Raw genomic sequence first — 25,474 nt, 5'->3', positions numbered from 1 at the left:
GCCCTGCTCATCCCATCACTATACCCACTCTCATTGCTCTCACCCCTCCACACTTTTATAATACACCCTGCTCCTTACACCCCACTTCTACACTCCTCTCTACTAGCCTCACTCTCTCCTAATAATCATTCCCTTGCACACTACTACACTCACTACTCTACTACCATCTACCCACTATTCAATCGTCCTCTCTCACCTCCTAGGCTCCCACCTCCCACTTCCTGCACTACAATACACCACACACCACTGATATCACTCTCTCTCAAATACTTGACCTTTTCAAAATCCATCTCTCCAACACTCTGCTCTGCCATTCTTCCTCCAACTGGTCTCTCTCCAACTCCACCTGTGACCTGACCTGCACAACCCATACTCTGCCTCTGCTGCTGTTTGCTTTCATAGTGCAGGGCTGTATGCAGTGACTGTCTCACCACCCCTCTCGCCCCTACATTGGGTTCAGCGCTCAGCTGACCTCCTGCACCAATCAGTGCCTACCTTTTCCCCAGGAGGAGGAACCGCTACACCGCTGGGATGCTTCAAAATTCCCTCTAAACACTGCCCCCTTTTCTAGCATAGTTCTGATGTTTCACATGCATGATGTGGGTTGAACATTCGATATTCTGAGCTACAGGTCAGTTTTCTGCTCCTTTCGATTGCTGGCTGCTGCTGAGTTGTTGTGCTGGCTCATATTTCATATGTTTCACGGTGTTCCTTTGTTCTATCTTGTTTGAATCCGCTCTGGGTTTTCTATGCTGCTCCCAAGGGGATTCTGGGAATTGCTGTCCTGAAAAAAGAAAAAGAGAACTATGGCCGGCAACTGTACTGGGAGGCATTGAGAGCATATGAGTGGCATCAGTGTTGCCATTATTGGCACAACGGGGAGAATTCACGGGGACCTCATAACTCCAACTTCGCATACCTGGGGCAGGGCTTGTTTTGAGTTTTGTTTTAGATAGCCTTCTGCTCCAGGCTGAGAAGGGTAACACCCCCATGCCCCTTTGACAGACCCTGACCCTGTCAAAGGGGAGGGGCGCTACCCTTCTCAGCCTAGAGAAGAATGTTTTCTAAAACAAAACTCAAACAAGCCCATCCCCATGTATGCAGATAGAGAATACATTGATTCCTGTACAGGATTTAGGAATCGATGCGCACCCTGAAACGAGGGACTCAGACAGATAATATGCACCTGCAAAAACTGTCCTATACCACCATGAGTACGTGTGCTAGGCCCAAGAAGAGACTATTAATCTTGAATGATGTTTGTTGGTAAAATAAAGAAGGTTTAATCCCAAGATCTATGCAGAGTATCTTTGTGTCTTCCTCCCTGCTATATGACACAACATATGTCTTCGACATTTCACTACAAAGTGAGCTTTTCTCTTCAATACAAACACAATTCCTTTTGCTAGTCTCTTTTCTTGTCTATCAACAGAGGACCATGCACCCTTTCTAACTGCATATATTCAGTACTTCTCTTTTTTTTATTTGTAATATATTTTTATTTTTACATAGCCAAACAGGTCAGCATACATTGATCATTACATATTCTCGTTATCCTCAATGTCACATACATTTACAGTGTACCTGGGACCTCAAAAACAATGCCCCCCCACTAACCCAATAACCTATGTCTTGCATAACTTCCGCCCAGGAGCTCAATATCCATGCCATCATCCCTCAGCATATTCTAAAGCGGTCTGTCGCGTGGGTGTCCACAATCCCATGCCTCCTGTCCTCCATTCTCCCTCCTTCCATACTTCCTCTTACATTCCATTAGCTTGACAGGGGCCGTAAGTACTCCTACGGGACCGCCTCCATGCAACGCCACACCAAATCCGACCAGTGGGATGCTCTGAGAAAGGCTGTTCCTATTTCAGGAAGTAGCAGGCTGTCTTCCTCTACCTCATGTCCTTTAACCAATACTGCCACCACACAGGACATTCCTGTGGGACATACAATCCCACCATCTACCTTGCAAGACATAGAAGAGTCTGTGTTATCCATATCTTGCCAAGACAGCAGTACTCTGGATATACTGCAACATACAACTGTGCAGGGGAGATCAGTTTCGGAGTGCTTTCGAGAATGCAATCAAGGAGCATGAGAAACACTGTCCCTTACCTTACATTTCAGGCACACACAAAATCTTTCGCTTTCCACGTGCCCCTCCATATTTTTCACTGCTGGCCCTTCCCTCATTTCCCTCCCTCATCTTAGTTCCTGGCCTGTCGTGAAAAAAGATGCAAAATGAAAAAAAAAACCCAAAAAAGGTTCCTTTAGGAACCACCTTTCACAGTTAAAAAATAGAACTAAAACAAAGGATCTTATAGACTCCATCTACTTTACATTTCTCACTAAAGTAGTTGGACTCAATAAGATTCTCCAACATTTCCATTAGCATTTTGTATTATGCTAATGGCAATAATGGACAATTGTATACTAAAATAAATAAAAGGACAGAAACAATTTATGTCCCAAATACTTTTCTGTAGCATGCAATAAGGACCATACTCCATGGACCTTCATAACTGTCTGTGGTCTCCGCAGTCACCTTTCCAGAAAGCATGCATCATAAAAAGACCCGGATGGCACGTGCACACCATCACACAGTACAGCCGTAAGTACCCTATTACAACATATTGCCTTCAACATATTATGCTTCCACACACCAACTGCCACTTAACAATATTCTACAAACCCTTTCCATCTGCATTTACCTTACTTAAGCAAAGAACATTGTACACAGTGCTCCTATAAATACACATATGCATTGTACAATGAGAGAAGTGAATACATAGAAGGGACAGTACCAATAGTCTAGTGCTCATGGCAGCCCAAAAATGAAGTTCCACGAAATGTCATGGTAAAGGGCCACTGGCTAACTGCTGGGGCACACAACTCCCATGTGTGGGGTGCACCTTAACCGTAACGTGCATTTAACAAACTGTGTTCAGTCAATTTAAGACGTTTTTATGAGTGAAAATGTGTCATGCTGTTACATCATTCTATACAAGTTATTAATAATTCCTCTTTCAACATATATAAAACAACTAAAAACATCCATTAACAAACATATTTTTTGCAACGCATACTTATTTGTGTCATTATCAACAGCGCATGCTAGAAATAAAAATCATCATTTATTTGCCTACGACATGATGCTTGACCATAACCCCAGATGCACCAAACCACCCCTATTATTCACTGTACCTACCTTGCATCTTACCTCAGTCTCCACCGTACCCTAATAATATTACCAATGTCCAGTGCTCATGGCTTGCAGTCATGACCAGTCTCCAAAATCCATGGGGCATAGGCTTCAGCCATGGCACATTCCCCAATAAGCAAATGACATTACACATTTGTCCTTGCTGAGGGCTAACCCCATTGCACAGGCTACAAACCTACATCACTGTGTTGTGTACTTACATTTTAACACTTTCAGAAAATAAAACTCAACACACACACATTTACAAAACCTGGCTTTCGGATCCTTGCCAATGCTCCTTCCACAGGTTCACTACAAATCCATCTATGTTTCATATTTGCAGAGGTGTCAAAATCTACCTACATGCAAAAATAAATCATATAACTTAACCATATCTTTGCACGAACATTCAAGGTTGGGTCTATGCTCTTTCTGCTAACTTTTTTACAGATTCATCAAGCTGCAACAAACTTATAAGCCATCTAAAAATGTTTAGACCCGCCCTCTGATTTTGCTCCCTCTTCAGCAACTCCCACCAAACTTAACAACATTCAAATCTACGTCTAAACATTTTTTTGCAAACATTTGTGCACATTTCTCAAGCAGCACCAAATTTATAAGCCTCCCAAATATTTTCTGACTCCCCCTCTAATTGTGCCTCCTCTTGAGATCGGGTCTAGAATAATTGCAAAATTTCATTCAATTTCATTGTGTGGCGCCAAAGTTATAGGCCATCCAAACACTTCTTTTCACAGACCCTATTATGCAGAGGTATGCATGGATGTCCCGGGACATTGGGGATGTTTACAAACATCGAAGAAAGAAAAAGCCCCTATGTTTGGCTTTTCATGGCCATATCCCATCCCATCCTCATCACCCCTCACATCCCTAGAGATTTTTCATTAGTTTCACAAGTACAATATTGTCTTTTGTAATATGTTTTTACCACAATGTCATCAGACTATGGCTGAAATTCGCAAATCCAAGATGGCATCCATTTCAGAAAATATAACACACCTCATGCTTTTCACTAACCATTGAGCATACTTGTCCGATATTCACGGACATCACGTCGCCCCCTGGACCAATCGCTGAGCTGCGGTCTAGGAGCACAAAAAACACTGCCCCCACCTTAGATTTGAAGCCCGCCCAACATCTTCCTCTGTCCACTTGCCCCTCTATCTCTGGTTGGTCGCCCTTCCCACACCTTCCCTTCCCTTTCGCAATAAAAGTAAAAAAGCCCCAAAAAATATACAAGAAAAGTTCCGAAACTCCTGCTACCCTTCCCTGATCGACTGATTCCCCCCCGATGTCTGCGGACTACCGCATAGTCTGCAGACTCTGCAGCCAATCAAAGGGGTGGGGGCAGTTTTAACTCAATTTCACTTATTTCATCTTTTTTATTAGATTTGTGAACAAACACCTTTTTTTCCTTTCTTGCTTTTATTTACAGTAGTACTGTACTCTGTACATCTTTGTTTCCAATTTTTTTATAGGAACTGCTTTAATGCATTCCTAACATTGTAACGATAAATTGAATTTCCGACAGTTGTGAAATGAGCTCCATCTTCACAAAAAAGATTCACACCATCAGACCTTATATCGTCATACTCAAAAGATGACATTGCTGCAGCATATAAAAAAAAGCAGATAAAGCTTTATTCACAAGTTGCCGCGATTCTTCCATTTGTACACTGAAAAGGTTTGTACATCTCCATGGTTGTCTCTGATTTATTTCAAAATAATAATCTTTGCAGAGCGAAACATTTCCATTAGGCTTCTGAAAAAATCCTTCAGGGCAAACTGCAAATACATTGTAGTCACATACCCCAAACTGTTCCCTCCACAATGCACAACTATATTGTCAGGACATTTAAAGTGTGCTAAAGTCTGACAAAATGACATTTGATTGTACAATCGTGGCTCTTAAAAGAGACGTTTTTTGGTTTTTTTTCAGTTTTTAATTTTAATTTTTGTACGATTTGTATTTCCTAGAACTACTTACACATGTTTTCATATGCACTGTAGATCTTTGTCACATAAACATTCTCAGTGCATTTTGAATATAAAAAACATCTGATTCCCAAAATCAGTAAAATGCACTCCACCACTCTGAAAATTGTTTGCACCATCCAACTTGATGTTGGATGCCCTGAAGAATCTTGCCACTGGCCACAACCACCACAGTATAATGAAACCATATAACAAGTACATACAATATATGTTGAAATAACAAAACTCGGCCAGAACCCCCTTCCCCCGAAATTGACAGCAGACATGGTGGCATCTGCAAACCCCTTTTTCACCTATAAAAACCTCCATATCATCCTTATTTCACTCTGCTTCCCTTTCAAAACCCTCTTTCCCCCATCAAATAACTCCAAATCTGTTTCCCAACCCACCCGTTCACAGCGCTATCCGCAGACTACTGCCCTGTCCGCGGACTACCGTGGCACCTGCATGCCCTTTTTCCACCTATAAATGTAGGTCCATGTAATCTTTTGTCTACTCCCCCACTCTTCCCAGCCCCTCTTTCCACCACCAAGTAACCTTAATGTGCTTTCCAGACTTTTTCAGCACCGGCTGTCCCCGGATCTAAATTGGTGACCCTTTTTGGGAAATATGATGCACCTCACGCTCTTCGCCATCCAATCAATGTGCACGTCCGATGTCTGCGGACATCACATCACCCCCCTGGACCAATCACGGTGCTGTCCGCGGACCGAACAGGGAAGTGAGTCCGTGTACCGAACCCAGATATCACTGATTCTTGTGTACCTACTTTTGGACATTTAAAAAAAAAAACTACTGGACGGATTGACACCAAATTTACATAAGCACACTTTCTGGACCAAGCTTCTACTCCTGGCGCAAATGTGGTGAAAATCGTCCAGCGGGTTGGGCTGTAAGCATGAACAAAATAATTTTTCCATTGCGTCTATGGGAAAAACCACACATTTTGGGATCCGCGTATACCTTTGCACCCCCCCCCCCCGACCGGAACCTCACCAAACTCCACAGAATCAATCTGAGTGGGCCATGTACCTTTCCTGCAAGGTTTGGTGAGGATTCATCCAGGGGGTGCGAAGTTATAAACTGCCCTGGAAGTGCTCTTCCTATGGGTTGAGCAACTTGGCCCTAACTACAGGGCCGCTACCGCAGGCCCTGTAATAAAATGCACTTGTCACTTGTTTAGGGAGAAGAAATATTGTGAGACAAGCCAGCTATGCAGTGATTGAAGACTGGAAATGTTTCCTATTTGAGCCTCTGTGTGACATTCATAGATCTAGCCAATCATACGTACATAAACATGTTTATATAGTGTCGATTCATTTACTAAGCAATAGTAAATATTAGTGTTCTTTATTCAAGGCAAATGAACTCATTCAAGATGCTCCACAGGAACATATTTCTTCAATACTCGGAAGTATGACATTTTGATGCAAAATATCTTCAAAATCTTTTAAAGACCTGATGAACGATTTTTCATTGGCTTCGGAATGTTGAAACATAGTTGCGAAACACTTCTACGTCAATCACAATACAGTTTGAAATGATCAAATCCAAGCCAGAAAGTAACATGAAAAGTATTCTTTTGATTGTTCACAAGAGTGGATGTAATTTTGTTTGATGTAACATATACATTTTTGTTTGCTATAATATAATTAATACATTTTGGACCGCAGTATAGTTTGGATTGATTACTCCCAGTCAGAACGTAAAATTAATAGGTTTCATTTGATTGTTTTTAAGAATATATGTTTTAGTCTGATGTAATGTAATTTACACATGTTGTGTACTATCATCAGTTTACCACCAGTAATGTAGTGCCAAGTTGTCATTTAACCAATTTGTGTATGTATTTTGTGTAAAATCCTCACATATAGTTTCCACTACAGATTCATTCTTAATGGGTTAAAAATTACAATTAATTTTGTAAGACCTTCGTTCAATGATTGATATCATTTCAATATGAAATGTATGAATAATTCTATCATGTAATTTTTGTTTGTGAATACATGCTGTTAATAGCTGTAGGGTAAAGCTGCTAAAGAATTTAAAATTGACTGTAATTGTTATATGAATCATCTTTTCTAACCATGACTTTTTTTCTTTTTGTAAGTAGTGCCTAAGAACGTCGCCATCAACATATCTCTGAGCAGTCCCATTATTTTTCCAGAGTGTCCTGGCCCCTTTTATTCCAGTTATTTTATGCATGTGAATTTGGTCGTAATTAATGGCTGGAGTGTATAACCCATTCGTGTCAAGGAGTGTGTCAACTTTTATATCTCAGAAAGCTGTTATCATTGCTTGTGCATGCCATCAAAGCAGGTAGGGCTGCACATAGTGTAACTGGACTAGGTCCTTAGGATAGTCTATGTGACCAGGAAACCAGAAACGGTGCCACCATTCAGAGCCTATCAACACTGTCAGAAGATAATGCCAGTTCACCCGCTAGCACGGCTGTCGTGAGCCTCAGAAGCCATTTAGGCAAGCATGCATAATTGGTTTTGGTCCCAGGACTAGCCCAGGAGACCTGGAACCCATCCTGACAGTTCAGCAACCAGCATAGCCAATGCGCACGCTAGAAGCCATCATTGCTACACCTGACATAATATGATTGGATCACCAGCAAAGCCCATGACATCAGGACCCCCAAAACTACATCCCCTTCTTCAATGCATCAGTGGTCTCAGTAAATTCATTCAGTCTGCATGCTGGCACGACCATTGCATGCCTTATAAGCAATTAGGGCTACATGTGGCATGTTTAGATTGGGTTTCTGGACTAGCCCATGTGACATGGTCCTTCTTACTCAGATCTCAAGGGCGCGTAGTGCATTGGACAGCAGTTGGCAAAAGATTGCACAGGTTTGCCTGTTCCCCTGGCTTGCCTTCCTGCAACACCCTCTACCCAGGTCTGGACTATACACATGCAAGATTATTATCGCTAGTGGTCCCCCGTTTTAATTAACTGGCTGCAAGTGTCCCCATTGCTAGATAACCTAATTGCTAGTAGTCCCCTGTTTAAATATGTAGTTATTAGTGACCCCATTTTAAATATGTGGTCACTCCTGGCCTCTTGTTGGAACCTTGTTTAAATTCATTGGTCGCTATTTATTTATTTTGACATATATAAAGCGCACCAAACCCTCAGGCATCAGGGCGCTGTTGCATACATGTTACTCTTAGTGCTTAGTCACAGTAAGGCAGAGCTGCACCTCACGTTGTGGGGGCTAGTGCCGTGATACAGATATAGGTTATTAGTCCCGTCCAATGGTTATAATTATGTTAAATGCAAGTGCAGCTGAGATTGCAGAGCGGGGAAGTCAGCAGAATGACAAATGCAAAGATACAACACAGGCTGCCAGAGTCAGATCTAATAGTTACATATGGGTCAATGCAAAATGCAGCGCAGGCTGCGAGAGTCCAAACCATTATTTGCCAATAGGTCAAATGTAAGTGCAGCGCAGGCTACGAGGGTCGAGTCCATTAGGTACATATGGGTCAAATGCAAAATGCAGCACAGGCTGAGAGAGTCAAAACCATAAGTTACATGTGGGTCAGATACAAGTGCAACGCAGACTGCGAGAGTCAACTCCATTAGTTACATGTGGGTCGAATACAAGTGCAGCATTTCTACATTTGCAACCCCCAACTTTCACTCTGTCTGACCTGGATTGCCCACAAGGCACTGCCACATTTTCAGCCCTCCACTCTAGCTATGTTTATTTCCTCTGCTCTCCTGGACAATCCAAAGGTGGCAGAGGAGGGTCAGTCTAATGGCCAAAAATTGAAAATCACTCAGCCCTCATACGACGGTCTAACTTTCTCCTACTTTCATTTGAACACAGTACTAGGCAACTGCTTTCTCCCCACACTCTTTACATCGATCTTGATCCACAGGCCTCCTGGCCACTGCAAGAAATTCCTCCCTAACTTAGTCCTCTTTCTTGAGTCCCTTGCCACAGCTGCCTCCATCGCTTTCATGGGTAACCTCAACTTGTCAAATATCTGCTGCAGCCATCAACTTGAACTTACCCCTCTCCTCTATGACCTCTCTCTCTCTCCCAATCACAGTCTTCCAGCCCATATGTAGCAAACTCCCTTGGCCATATCCTTCTCACATCATCCCTCACTTAATTCAACCTCTGCATTTATCGTCCAACCACTGTCTCCTGCATTTTAAAATTTCTGTTCCACCACCCTTCTCTTTCCCTTTCACCCACTCTAATACTAGCCGCAGATTTAAACATGAGCCACTGCCCCCTTACCAGATCCTGATTCATAACCCCCACACCACTTCAGGCCTCCTCCAGTGGACAGGCATTCAATGACTTCAACCTAGATTTCTGATCCTCTTTTCATGCCACTACCTCGCCCGCACCCCTCTCCCGCAGCCCTGGATCACTCCAGAGATCCACTGCCTACAATCTGACATATGCCTGCAATTATGGTGATGGTTCAAATCCTGCTCCCCACACTCCTATCCCACGACAAGGAGGCCCTCTCTGTCATCGCCACTGTTTTGGATGCAGCCAAGACCACCTTCAACACTCTTATATTTTGAATCTGCTCCCCTCTATAAACTCTCCTCTATGCTTCAGGGCATGCTTCCAACCCCACCCATCTTAAATCTATCCTTCTTCCCTCCCTGCCAATGACTTTTCACTGTATTTCTCCTGTAATATATCCAAGATCCATGACACACGTATCACCCTTCTCTCCCTCACTCCTCTTTCTTGTCTCCCCTTTAGACCTGACCCTACTGTAGGATCAATTGGACCCGTCTTTACAACCTGTTCTTCTGAAGTGACTCCCATCCTACGTATAGCAACCCGTTCTATATCCCTATAGAACTGTTTGCTTCTCAAACCATCTACCCCCTAACCTGCTCCTGTCCCTATCACCTCGTTCACCTCTCCCTCTCTACTGGGATCTTCCTAGCCTGCTTTAGAGTACCATCGGTCTTACCTATACAGCCCCAACTGACCTTAATAACGCTGTCAACTATTGTTCTGCCTCTCTTCTAGCTTACTGTTTTAAAATCCTAGAGTTTGTGATCATGGACTGGAGCACCGGTTATCAGAAGGTTATCCATCCTTATCCTTCAGAGCAAACTGTCGTTTTCCAATATCCCTGTCTCACCCTCTACCACCTGGGAATTCAGGACACCACATTAGTCTGATAATTATTTGCCAATCTTCTTGAATTCATAGAATTCTGATTCCACTGCTCTGCCTGCCAAAGTTTGCCAATGGTCTGTACTTGGAACAATTCTCTTCATCTACTAGACCTCCTACCGAGGCAGGCTTGTGGCCTCCTTCAGAATATTTAACTACCTAATACACAGATGTAATTCTCTTCTTCTCCACTGACCTCTTCACCCCTTCACCTGGATCTCCATATGTCATTGGATGGCTCTTTCCTGTCTCATGCTTAACTCCTCCAGAACAAAAGGCACCAATCCCTGTACCCACAATACCTCACCCTTCTTATCTTTTTTCCCTCCTGGCCTTTTACACACCCATCCCCCAAAGTTTGCAAACTTTGGGTGATCTTTGACAGCGTCCTCATGCTCTTACATTTATCACCTCTCTAGTCGTTGTGCCAGGCTCAACCTGTTTAACATGTCGAAATGCTGCCCCCTTCTTACCTTTCCCTCAACCGAAACACTGGTTTCCATATTCATTGTCAGTCCATACTACTGCTGCAATCCACTCATGGCCTTCCGCTCTACACCTTACCCCCTTCAACAAAATTCTCAATTTCGCTTCTTGTACTCTTTCGAAACACCCTCAACTTCTCCCCACTGCCTCCATGCTGGCTGGTCCTCCATGCAACACTGGTCACTTTTGAAACTTCTTCTGTTGACTTCAAATCAATATATCGACTAGCCCCCCCACCCCCCAATCTGGCTACCTCCATCTCCTGCTACTTCCCTTCTCAGTCCTTCACTCCACCATCCTCATCAGTATCTCTGTTTCTGTCCATCCAGTGCATCCTCTAATTTCCGCTCCTTCTCACTCCTCACCCCCACCACTGGAACGCTTTAACCCAGGTATAAAACATAATCAGCTTCCTTGCATTTAAGACCACCCTCAAGCGTCATCTCTAAACAACACCAACACGATACCTGCAAAACTACAAAAGGAACACATTGCGGAGCCAGAGCCATCACCACAATGTGGAGCAGATCCCATATCTTAAAGCGTGCAGTGAATCTGAGTAGAAATGCCGAGCTCTTGGTATTCAGGGAGTCATTAGTTAGAGCAAAAATATTGACTTTGACTGCAGCCTAGCAGGATGTGCACAACCCATAGACTCTCATGCAACCTCTGTAAGGTCCCGTTAACCATACCCACAAATGAGGTAAAGCTTGCCAATGCCCAATGCCCAATATCTGAACTGCGGCACATAGCCAAGCAGATGCTGGAACTCTAGAGGGCAAGAGGAAGCAGGCAGGCGTAAGTGATTGGGCAGCAGGAATGAGCTACCCGAGCATAGTGTATGCTGCTTACCCCACTCAACATATGTACCCTGACAGAGGTGTCAAAGTAGGGAGTGAACTGCCTAAGATGGGAAGGGGAATGGGGTGCATGGACCCTTCCCAAGAGACAAAATTAAGGACCCCGCATAGACTAACCAATGAATATTTGCATGCAAGAGAGACAAAGAAACCCAACAGGCCCTGCCAGAGAGCCCCAACTGAATGGGTGATCAAGGGAATACAAGAGACAGGAAAGTGATGCTTGACTAAAATTGCCCTCAGATGGCAAGGCATAAAAAGGTCCGACTTTATCCTTCAGACAACGAATGAAAGCTGTGTTAGAAAAGTAGAGAAGGAGAAATAGCTTCATCCAAGCCATGGTGCGAGTCATATTAATGCTAATGCATGGGGAAATATCTTTTCATACAAGTTGGTATCAAAAGCAAACTGATAGAAAGAGTCAAGGCCCAAGAAAACACTACCTCGAGAAGCTGGTGGAAATCATTGACCTCTCAGGGATATTTCTTTCTAAAGGTGCAGCAGAACCCCTTATCAATGCAGAAGACTTCCTCCATTATAAGCCGCGGGACAAACGGAACATACTCCCACTCGACGAGGAAAGAAGGACGAGGCGAAAAACCTTAAAGAATGATGACAGCCATTGTGGATCCAGAGAAAACCTGGGCAAGAAGTGAGAAAAAAAAGAACACGTTGGAGAAATAGTTTTTGTAATAAAATAACAATTTTGTTTCTGAAAACTGAACATGCAGTTCTTCAAGTTGTGTACTCTATTGTATTCAAACAACAGTATTAAATATCAGTGAGCAGGAAATCCTGTTAAAAAAAACTGTGTGCCGGCGCAGCACAGTTTGTACACCGGTGCAAATTTGCAAAGTGGGAAAATATATTTAACCAATATATATTTGCACTGGTACGATTTTTTCACCTGCACAAAAAGTGCACTGCACTAAGTTTTGGAATATGGTTTCAGAGTGGTCTTTGGTGACAACATTTGTACATAGTGTAAAAGAAGTGCTGGCAAAGTGTCAGTGTGTTTGTGTGCCACAGAGCGTTTTCTATTTTGTGCATTTAATCAGCTTTTTGCGGCAGCAGGGAACACTGTACTTTTACACTTTGGGAGTGGAACGATGCCCCGCCCTACTGACCTCACCTGGAAGATCTCAAAAGCACTTACGCTGCACAAAACGCACGCAATTTGATGGCAAAGTGTTGCTATGTTGGTGTTTGTGTGTCATAGAGCTTTTTCTATTTTGTGCATCTAATCAACTCATTGCAGCAGGTGCTGAGAACGCTGTACCTTTAAATTTAGGAATGGAACGGTTCCCCGCCGTACCAACCTCACCTGGAAGATCTCAAAAGCCCTCCCCTGAAATGCTGGCAAAGTGTCGGTGTTTGTGTGCCACTGAGCCTTTTCTATGTTGTGCATCTAATCAACTCGTTGCAGCAGGAGCTGGGAGCGATGTACTCTTAAACTTGGAGCTGTGCACCGCCCTATCGACCTCACCTGCAAGACCTCAAAAGCACTTCCCCTGCGCAAAGCGCGCATGAAGTGCTGGCAAAGTGTTGGTGTGTTGGTGTTTGTGTGCTACTGAGCTTTTTCTGCTTTGTGCATCTAATCAACTTGTTGCAGCAGGAGCTGGGAACGTAGTGTAACGGTGACCCGCCCTACCGACCCCATCTGGAAGATTTCAAAAGCAGTTCCCCTGCACGAAGTGCGCGCATAGTGCTGGCAAGTGTCAGTGTCAGGTTCGGGGCGAGTGGCAGGAGGCTGGATTTCGAGGGGCTTTGGCCCCAACGAGGCTCAGTGAGTTATTTCTGCAACATTGACTGACTTTTGTAGCCCTTTGGTACAATGAAAATATATAATTTGAGGAGCAATCCCCATGTCAGGACTGGTGCCGCAGAAACCCTGCAACAAATTGACCCTTTTTATTTGATTTATTTTACTGGTAATTTATCTGGCGCTTATACAGCAAGACAGTGTTTCAAAGCGCCACAAGGCAAAAGGGAAGGAGCAAAGGAACAAAATAAACAATGAATAAACCATAAAACAAACATCGGTCCTAATAGGCCTTGGGACATTCGGAACATGCAAGTGCAGAGAGAAGAGAAAGGGTGGGGGCTGGGGGGTAAGTGCTGGAGGGTCCACTAGGGGGGAATATCTAGAGTGCATGTTGCAGAGGCAACAAGTAAGTGCAAGAGAAGGGGAGGTCCACCACCCAACCGGTAAGTGAAGGCCTGTGACAGACCACCCGACAGGCAGGTGTGGGACCAGAAGCCAGTGCAGGGGGGTGCGGATGCTGGTGGCGATTGGGCAGATGACCCGGATCCTATAGCACTCATGAGGGACCAGGCCGCCAATCTCAGCGACTCTGGGGATGGTAAGCAAGGGAGGGAAGGAAGGAGGAAGAGAAGTGTAAAGTCTGGAGTTGCTTGCAGAACCTGAAGAGATCTGGTTCAAGATGGAGAGAGAAAGAGAGAGAGAGAGAGAGAGAGAGAGAGAGAGAGAGAGAGAGAGAGAGAGAGAGAGAGAGAGAGAGAGAGAGAGAGAGAGAGAGAGAGAGAGAGAGAGAGAGAGAGAGAGAGAGAGAGAGAGAGAGAGAGAGAGAGAGAGAGAGAGGCTGTTCCAGAAGAGGGAGCCAGCCGAGGAGAGAGATCTGCCCCCAGCTCTCTGCTTGGGGAAGCGTTTAACCAGCAGAGAGTTGAAGCAAGAAGAACAAACGGATCTAGAAGGAGAGTATTTAGTAAGAGAGAGCTGCAGATAGCACAGTACCAGGCCTTATGGATGATGCAAAAGGCCTTGAATTTTATCCTTAACGCAACCTGGAGCCAGTGGAGAGATCTTAGGGCTGGAGAGATATGGTTAAGGTCAAGGATAAGTCTGGCAGCCCTGTTCTGGAGTAGTTGAAGAGGGTGGAGGGAAGAAATAGGCAGGTTAAGGAAGAGGCTGTTGCAGCAATCCAGCCTAGAGAGACCAGAGCTCTAGAGACAGTGAACTTCTGGGGGGAAGGGAGGAAAGGGGGAATGCCTCTAAGGAGATGAAGTTGAAAGTGGGTAATTTTGGCAAGGTCCAAGATGGGAGGGGTAAAGGAGAGAGAAGAGTCAAAGATGACACCAAGGTTTTTGGCTTCAGTGGAAGGAGAACAGAGTGCAGGAAGGAAACAGGAAATAGGTGCCCCGATAGGAAGAATCGCAGTCTTTCTGGCATTAAGACGGAGATCATTTGAAGTGCACCAGGACTGAATATCAGACAGGCAATATGGGATGATAGAGGAGGAAGAGAAAGAGAAAGAGGGGAGCTTGAAGAAAAATTGTATGTCTTCTGCGTAACACTGGAAGTGAGGAGCGAAGGCGGAAATCAGGTGAGCAAGAGGAGCTAGGTAGATGTTGAAAAGCAAAGTTGAGAGGATAGAGCCTTGGGGGACACCACATGTAGAGAGAGAGGTGGTGGCTGAGAAAGAACCCAGGATCAGACTGGGAGGGGCGGTCAATGAGGAAGGAGGACAACCAATCCAGTGCCTGGTCTGAGATACCAAGGGTATCTCGGAACCGCTTTATGAGGATAGAGTGGTTGACCATGTCAAAGGCGGAAGAGAGGTTAAAGACTGGAGAAGGTCGCTAATTGTTCCAAGGAATCCATAAGCTGGTTAGCATCCTTCTTAGAAAACAGAATATCCAGAGTACACTGGGGCGACAAATTCTCCTCTGAATTTAATATTTTATGTGGGGTACCACAGTGAGCTAGTCTTTCCCCTTTGCTCTTCAATCTGTACATCTGGTTCCTATGCGAGCTACTACAACAACTCCAGATATTCTTTACCAACTATGCTGACGATACACAGCTGGTCCTGGAACTGAGTGGGAATTACGCTAAAGATAGTACGACTCTAAATACACTTTACGAAAAACATCGAAGACCGGATGGACAATAACTGGATGTGCCTGAACGGAAACAAAACCGAATTAATGGTATTCGGCTCCAAGCCCATGCCAAACTCTCCATGGAATATCAGGCCTTCCAAATCAAAGAAACCCTTATTCCAGTGACAGACAAGGTTAAAACATTAGGCATGATGCTGGAAGCATCCCTCAATTCTGATGCCTAGGCTACATATGTTAGTAAAAATTGTAACTACTACATCCGGTTACTTAAAGCCATCAGACCACTATTGAGAGAGAAAAACTGAGCCACAATAGCAAGAGCGACCGTCATGTCACGCCTGGACTTCGGTAACGCTCTCCTGGTAGGAGCTAGTAAGCAAAGCATCCAAAAATTCCAACTGGTCCAAAACAACGCGATCAGAATGGTCAAAAAGAAAGCAAGAAGTGAACACATTAGTGAAGCTAAACGAGACCTTCATTGGCTGAGAATAGTAGACCGTATACAATTCAAGTCTATGTGCCTAACTCACAAGTGCTTATATGGCAAGGTACCAGCCTACTTGAATTCCAAACTTACGATTTACCACCCACGCAGGGCATTAAGATCAGAAGCAAATGGGCTCATAACACCCCTGAAATTCAAGAAAGAACTCAGTTTGGGCAGAGCTTTCCCCAACCGAGCAGCCTCCAATTGGAACAAGTTGCCAAAGCACCTTAGATTGGAGCCCAATCTTCTGGTCTTCCGCAAAAAACTCAAGACAGAGCTCTTCAAGTAACTCCAGTCTTGGCCCCTCTGATTCAGTTATCTGGTATATATATGTCTCTGTCCCGTCGCCTCACTCTGGCTCCTTCTTGAGCTTTGTTTATGTCTATTTGTAAGCGCCCCGAAGCCTGCGGGTGGTTGGCGCTATATAAATAAATAAATAAAATAAAAAAAAGAGAATGCAGGAGAGTTAGAGTCAAGATTTGCAAGCAGGGATTCCAAGATGGCCGCCAAATAGGAAGCTTGTGCTAGTGTTCGCTCCATCTGTTCAACGTGCAAGTTGAGACGCAGTGGGTGTGGTTGCCCCCCTCGACTCCCAACTACGTTGGAGAAGCCCAGTAGCAACCCCTCAACCCAACATCAATGTATATGGCAGATGAGTGGACTTGGCAGGCGTGTGGTGAATGAGAACCTCGCCCTGACCACCTCAGCACACAGTTGGTAACCGGGGGAAGACGTCTACCACAGACCCCGCCCCAACTGCCATCTGGGGCCGAGGTGGGCCTGTAGTGCACCGCCCCAGCTATGCAGTAAGTGGGAGGGGCAGTGACTCAGACAAAATTCAGATAACAATACATGAGGGAAAGAGGGACCATCACAACCTGGCCATTCTTGATGGTGTAGGGACAACAAAGCAAATCATTCGCTGCTATGGGCAAAATGAAAATATAATCGCTGTAAGGCTGCAGAACGTTTTGTGCATTTATACCCACATAATAGACAAGGGTGAGCTCTGAGACTAAATGGTGCCCCAGGGGAGAATTCAATAAACACAGTTAGATCACTCAAAGGGAATGAAACATCCAGCAGTCAAGGGAAGTAACGCAATTCCTGAGCCTACGCTAGACTCCCGGTGGGGCAGAGATAGGGTTTCAATATTTGATCCTTTGGACAAGTCAAGAACACAGCGCAATAAAGGGTGGCTTGCTCCCACAGAAGGAAAATCTTACATAGCCAATAACCAAAGACTTATGTCTGGCAGTAGGAAGAAGAAAACTCAACTGGGGCAAACGGAATCTCAGTAAAAACAACTTAAATCCTTGGATTCGCTTTGGGCAAAAAGTCCATTGGGGCCCAGACAAAATCAAAACCGGTAGTTTCCCCGGAAACACGACTGGGTGCATGTAGTATGGCGGAATACAAGGATGACTTCATTAAAAGATTCCAGGAATTCCAAGACAAATTTGCCTCTTCCTTCCAGTTGCAGTTCTCTACTTTCACTTCCAAAATTAGAGGGTCACTTGCAGATTTCAGTAAATAAATATCTACTCTGGCAGAAAGGGTTGATACAAATGAGAAAGCTATTCAGGAGCTGTCGGAAGGGAGTAAGCAATCTGACATCGTTCTGGAAGAACTGTCAAGAATAACGCACAACTTGGAACTGCAATATGAAGATCTTGAAAACCGATCACAGTGTTCCAATATTCGTATGAAGAATCTTCCATAATCATTGTCCGACATTGAATTGAAAGAAACAGTGGCTTGCATATTCGCAGACCTCATAACTGAAGCAGATCCTACAAACATTCTCCTCAATAGGGTTCAAAGGATGGGACCCAAGAGGTCGGAACTGGGTACCCGCCCACGAGATGTGCTGGCAGCTTGTGCATTCTATCCCCAAAAAGGAACAAATATTAAGGGAGGCGAGAACTGCAGCTACGATTACACATAATGGTGCAGATATCCAACTATACCAGGATCTGTCAAGGTTTACTCTTCAGAAACGCCAGAATATGAATGCTGTAGTAAAAACTCTTAAGGCACGAGGTATAAGGTATAGATGTACTTTCCCCTTTGGTTTACTCTTCAATCTGGATGGCAGGCTACAAAGGATTACATCAGGGAATCAGGCATGGCACTACTACATATTGAGGAGGATATCCTGGGGGCTGGGAGGTTCTTGGTAGGGTCTCATCCTACATCGGAGCGACAAGCCGCTCTCTCTTTAGGGCAGGGGAATGGACTTCTACGGATCAACAGAAGAGGAATTGTAGGGGCCTGCAAAAGGAAGACTGGAGATCTCGACTTAGAGGCCCAACCCACAAATCTGGTACTCTGTAGGATCTCGAGGAAAATGTTTTAATATCCTTCTTCAAGAAGCATAGACTTGGCTAAAGAAAACTCAATAAACAGACCTGACGGACAGCGACATCTTGGAATCTATCTGTTCAGGTAATAGATGGAAGAGCTAGGACTCTCTGCACTTAGCCCTGGGACAAAGGGAGATTTGCAGCTGGGGTGAGGGCCCCGGGATACAATAGGTATTGTGACTCACACCAGGGAACAGTTCAAGGGAAGGGAAGAGGGCTGAAAGTGGGGAGGCTAAAAAAGTTAGTTGGGATGTTAAGGGGATAAAAAGGAAGGGAGTGGATGTAATGTTAAGGGGGGGTTGTCCATTTTGCAGAAGAAATATTACAATGGTGTGATAGAAATGTGCCCGAATGTATCTACTCCAATGCACAGAGAGAACATAGAGAAAAATTCAAGTGCTTTTCATGGAATGTAAGGGGGCTTAATAGCCTGCAGAAGCGAAAGAAAGTAGAGCCGTTCTTGAGGCGGCAACCACCGGATTTGGTGGCGCTCCAAGAAACTCATATCCGAAAGGTGGATAAAGGTAAACTTCGGCTATGTCAATACCCGATTATATATTACAGGCGAAGGCTGATAGCCAGGCTGCAGGAGTGTTGATAGCAATAAAGCATGGTTTAGAGCTTCAAGTGTTCCGCACTAAGATCCATGTGGAAGGTCGATATGTATTTTCATTTCTAAAGCTTACGGTTATTAAACTAACAGTAGCCTCAATATATGCTCCTAACACAGGCCAGGAAGGCTTTTTGAAACACATTATAGGGCAACTGGAAGCCTTCATAGAAGGAGAATTACTGACATTGGGGGATTTTAATATAGCGTGGGATCCGAATTGGGATCGCTGTAGGTTGACTTGATAAGCTGTAGCCTCCCCATCTGTGGCCTTGCAATGGAAATGTGCAGATCTATCTACAGTGGATGTTTGGCTTAGCTTAATAGGGGGGAGGAAAAGGACTATAGCTTCTATTCACACATACACCGGTCATTCTCCCGGATAGATTATGCATGGATCTCCACCACACTTTTAGATTTAATCACGCAAATTATGACCCACACTATTACCCACTCAGATCACGCCCCAATCACGGTAGATCTCGATATTGCAAAAAGAGAAACAAAAACTTTGGTCTTGGAGATTCCCAATGTCGCTATTGCAAGATCCATTGGGCAGGGAAGAAATTGCTGAGGAAATAAGGCAATACTTTGAGCTAAATCAAGAGGGTGAGATGTCATTGAATACTATCTGGGATGCTTTTAAGGCGACATTGAGAGGTTTCCTCATAGCAGCGCAGGCTAACAGACGCAAGCAGAGTATGGCTCTAGAATTGGAACTAGAAGAGGAATTAGCCCAAATTTTAAAGAGGATGGAAACTAATTTGGGTCAGTTGATTCAGAAAGAGTTCAGGGCAGTGGCCAGCAGATTAAATCTCCATACTGCTAAAAAAGCTGAGAAAACCCTTTTCTTCTTAAAACAAAAATACTATATTTCAACAAACAAAATAGACTGTCTTTTAGCATTTAAGCTTCGCCAGAGAGCAACATCAAGGATTATACAACAGATCAAACTGCCCTCTGCGGAGGTGACGTCAGAAATCATAAGCATTCTTCCACATTTCCACTCCCTTTATTCTAATCTGTATAAATCCGAATTTCCAGTCTCATCCTTACAAAAATAAAATCTAGAGCAGATTACTCTTTCTCAGCTTAGGCCAACAGATAGTCAGGTGCTTGAAAGCTGCCATAACTCAGGATGAGGTGCTTCGGGTATAAACAAGTCACCAGACTCTGATGGCTACCCAAACTAATGGTGCAATGGCATTATACTCCGGCTCGTTTGGGGAAAATAAAACCATCATTGACGGATACATGCTGGAGGGATTGTGGATGGGTGGGGAATTGGAACATGTATGGTGGACCTGCCCAGAGTTGGTACAGTACTGGGAAGCAGTGAATAAACATATGAGCGAAACGTTTCCCTCGCAAAAGCCAAGATCTCAAAGTACATCCTTCCTAGTAATGATGCAGGAGCACTTTAGGCGGCAACCGAAGCCAACTCAGAAGGCCTATGTAATGCTGCAACTGGCAGCAATACTAGCGATTGCTCAGAAATAGAGAGTGAAAGACCCCCCTCAGACCATGGAATTGTTCTCCAAAGTTTGGAACTTTCTAGCGATGGAATGGATGATGTATTCACTACAGGGGGAACATTTGGCATTCACCATAGACTGGAAAGAGGTACTTGACCTCTTACATAAGGACTATAATGTAATGTGTTTCCCTCAGAAACTGCGTATATTAGGTATTGCTTGAGATGGTAACAAGTGTTGACACAGGTCAGTTGGTACATTCGTCACAAGGGAATTGATATGTCTGCAAATTAGGCAGGGGAGGGGAGGGTGGGTGGGGTGTTGAGTTTAAGGGATGATTGGGGAGAGGGTTGAGACTGTTGATATTTTGTATAAAAGAAATAATAATAAAAGAAAATAAGAAAGCTTTACGAGCAATTCTTCACAGGTGTTCAGGAGAGCAGTTTCTCTGCCTCTGGATGCTCAGAATCCAGATGATTGAAGGTCATGTAAACCGTCAACAAGCTCAGTGTGTTGGGTCAGTTGGGGGAAGACTAACTTCTTCAGGAGTTTCCCAAGGAAGGGTGTAGTAAAGATAGGCCGGCAGTTGACCGGACACAAGGGGTCGGCAGAGGGCTTTTAAGAAGGGGGTGCAGAAGTGAGTGCTTGAGAAAAGAAGGAAAAGAGCCAGAGACCAGGGAGTGGTTGCAGAAGTCACATTTTGAAGAGTTCAACCGTGTTGTTAGTGACTCAGGATATGTGGGCCATCTTTTTGAAGTGGGTGGAAAGACAGTATTGGTCAGTTTATCAGAGGATGAGCCGATAACATCAGGCTTCAGTATGATACGCATACCCTCCAATTTAGTGATGTAAAAATCAATTTGGAAGCAATTCAGAAATCCCTGAATGTATACGACAACATGCGGAATGACTTTGCTGGAATTGATTCATGACTCTGCAAATGGTTTGATGACCGCAGTGGCTGCGTTTCATAAGTATAAAGATTTAACGTGCCCCGTATTGCAGAGAAATGCTCAAATAACAATGAACGGATTAACTGTGGAGAAAGACACCCGACAATAGAAAAAGGGAAATAGAAAGGGGCAGAAAAATCAAAAGTCCATCTCTAGAAGGTTCTTAAAAAACATCCATTTGACTGAGGAGTCTGCCATTATTGTGGCTATAGCTGATGTGTCCTGTGCTCCAGGTGATGTGATCGTTATACAGGGCAGTGTCTTGGGGTGCATAAGTATGACTGAGGGTTAACAAGAGATCGGCATTGAATTATCTGACCAGCAAAAAGAGTGAAGGCAAAAATCTGACTTTTCTACGCTCACCGGTAGCACCAAGTATGGGTCAGTACAATTGTCATCTGAGTCCCAAAGTTACCCGAGGAAAAATGAAAGATTGCAATAAATATCTAACCTTGAGGCCCCTCAGAAGGATTATTGAACTAATTAAGCAAGTGAAAGACTCACAAACTGAGGCTACATTGGCTGGATCAGGTCCTTATGGCCTGCAACAGGAGCTAAAAATAAGAAATGTTTATCCCATTTTTGGCTCAAGTATTGAGGGATTGCCCTGTAAGAAGCACAACACAACCTTTGTAAGAATAACTCAGTGCTGAGTTGTGACAACAATTTCCCCTACAATTAGGCCAAAGTTAGGGCAATACATTTTCCACCTCCTGACACTAATGCTACAGAGTGTTTTTCTAGTTAATTGTCAGGAAGCAATAAAGATCCTCTGAGTAAAGAAGTGGGCCTGCAGAGTTCATTAGGCTTAAATATTGTACCCAATGATGCTGGTCAAAGTAAACAACTGGTTGTGACATCAACTGTGGAATTGCAGGAGCCTATTAGTAGACGATTGAAGGATGCTTCGGGGGAACTGTTCTAAACGTTACTATTCAAAAGTCTCAAGTTACTCTAAATCATTTGGCTGAGAACTCTGTCTCTAAAGCATTGAGGGGTTGCCAGACTAATGAAGCATATCAACGTATGGAAGTATCAACTAGGACAAAAAATTGTGATCCAAATCTTGGTGTGCTTAGTAATTCATCGGTTATGAGTGCGGTCACCTAAATGTCGAGGGGAAACCAGACTGATGAAATTGTATTTTTCCCAGACATCGAGCAGTGGTAACTAATTGGGCAGACTCACATCATGAAACAAATTTGAACTGTGTATATGATGTGTCTGGTGCAGACAGGCAATTTGATAAAGTCCCATCAAGAAGATTTATTTTAGAGCGACTAGAGACCGGTGTTAAAGACATTTGACTAAATAGGTCGAATGTGATTGAGCTCCTCCATGAGATTCCCCACCTTTGTTTAGTGCCCAATGGGGATACTGAGATGTTTTTTTCCATATGAGGATAAGACAGACCTAGTACAGTTGGATTTGAAAACTAGTAACAGTATTAATATGATAATGGCAGAGATAGACTCAATTAGGGCAATGGCATATGACTTGGTCCCAAAAGAAATTCCGGATCCTGAACTGCATGATGATTGGCTGATAGAGCGTGTCCAACCCGAGGGAGCCACATAAGCCCCTAAGAATCACCTGTGCCATGGCACAGCAAAGGGTGGTTGAATTTTATAATGCAGAAGAGAAAATTAAGAACTGTAGTCCAAATGATTGGCAATGGCTCCCTGAATCATGAGCCGTCCCACCAAAAGATTGGGTGAATATGGCACTGGTCTTTAGCAGACCTTTCAGTCACACAGGGTCTATCAGTGTTGAGTTGGAATAGCCAGGGTTTGAATAGTTTTATGGGTACCCCTGAGAGATGAGACGTTTTAAGTGACTATGATCTGATACACTTGCAGAAGGTCTGGCTGGCACAGAGGATTATGAGTGATGGTTTCACTGTAATACAACAAATAGCATCCCCGAGTTTGGGTGGGTGCCCCTCGGGGGGACTGGTCACGGCCATCAGCAGCACAGTACTAAAGAGTTTTGAGGTGGTATCAGATAGGATTTATGGAATACTAGCTGCAAAGGTTGTCTTAAATGACCAGATCCTCACTAAACCACTCCTATTAGGAAACATTTACTGGAACCCATGGGTTGACAGTTTGGAGTTTTTAAAATCTAAATTGTCTGATTTATTTGAGGCTTACCTGGGCGATGAAGTGGGTCAACACGCTCTAGTTTTCGGTTATCATAATGCTGAGTGCATTACGGATGAAGGTGGTGGTAATCAACCCTTAAGATCTAACATGAAGAAGCCTAAAAGTAGGTTGACTATTGATGGTAATAGCTGGAGTAACCTCTTTAATCTGTGGGACTTGAAAGTGGCTAATGGGAACATAGCTGGTGATGTTCCAGTGAAACCAAGTTGGAGTAATGGGGATACATTTTCTCATCACGATTACTTGATCCTGTCAGAAAACATATTCGAAGTTTACTGTGAGGTCAGGGTAATTGACACCCTACTTAGTGATCATGATATGGGTAATGCGTAAATTAAGTTAGTTGTGTCAAACAATACTAAAGTCATGTTTACAAACATGGTGTTTACACCTGGCGGGAATACACTGACAAGACGGATCTTTAATATAGATGGCTTGAATCAGAAAGTGAAGAAGTATGTTTCTGACACCTCACTGGATGATAAGTTAGAAGCGATCACCCCAGGTTTATTACAGGTGTTAATTGATAGATTTGAACATCAACGAATAACCATGAGGTGTTGTAAGACTGTTGTCAATCCTCCATATGACTCTGTTGTGCAAGACAGAAAGAAAAGATTAAAAAGGGACATCAGGGATGTTGGTAGGAGAGGTCTGCCGGCAACAGTATATAAGGAAAGTGTGAGATGCTTCAACCAAGCATATACAAACTGGATAAATAGCAATAGACATGTTCAGTTGGAAAAAGAAGGTGAAAGAATGCTCTTAATGTCTGGAGCTTGATAAATTATATGAAAACAAAACAAGAATATGTTCCAAGCAACCCTATTCTGGATGGTGTATGGGAGAAATACTTTATGGTTTTCTATTGGAAATCTAATTGTAACATTCCTTATGAGTACCCTGAATTCCCTTGGGCGCTGAATATGTCTTTAGATCTCATTGACAGTATCATCAGGAAATCTTCTAGCCCCAGGGCCTGCGGCCCAAACCGGCTGAGCAATGTTATTATGAAGGGTGACCCAGAACTTTGGGCTAAGGTATGGTATATTTTATACACTCACATTGCCCTGACCAAGTCAACACTAGTGTCATGGAAACAGTATACTATAATACCAATCTATAAGAAGGGGGACAGGGTCAGCCCATCAAGCTAGTGACCCATGTCCCTTTTAGATAGCAAGAGTAAAATGTTTGCAGCTTTGGTCCTTCATGACCTGGAGGCCTGGACAGAGTCATCTGGGCGTTTACAAAAGTATCAACCTGGGTTCCGTAAGGGCCTATCGACCACTCTTAATGACTTTGCGGTTAATTGTTCGTAGGAAGGTGTAGGGTTAGTGGAGATCCCTTCCATTTATATGGCCGCTATTGAATACTCACAAGCCTTTGATTCTGTTAATCGGTCACTATTGTGGTCTAAACTGCAGGATTGACAAATACCTCCAGCCCTGCTTTCAATATTGGTGCACTTGAACGAGGACATCTCACTTAGAGCGAGAGTGAATGGACAGGGAACTTTTACGGACAGTTTCCCTACCCATAGAGGTCGTCTTAGGCAGGGATGTGTTTGTGCTCCCTGTTTATTCAATCTTTACTTATCTGATCTGGGAGACCACTTGTTGAGCACTTCTTTTGCACTACCCAGAATCTCAAAATTGTGTGTGCCATTCTTAAGATATGCAGATCATGTGGTACTCTTAGACAGAACGCAGGTTGGCCTACAGAAGCACTTACATTCTCTGAGACAATATTCAATAAAAAACAAACTGCAGATCAACAAAAGACTAATATTATACGGTTCTGTAAGAATCCTAGAA

The sequence above is a fragment of the Ambystoma mexicanum genome, chromosome 12 (genome assembly GCF_040938575.1).
Source record: "Ambystoma mexicanum isolate Mex_15411 chromosome 12, UKY_AmexF1_1, whole genome shotgun sequence".
In the NCBI taxonomy this organism is placed as follows: Eukaryota; Metazoa; Chordata; class Amphibia; order Caudata; family Ambystomatidae; genus Ambystoma; species Ambystoma mexicanum.
This window is presented reverse-complemented; position numbering follows the sequence as displayed.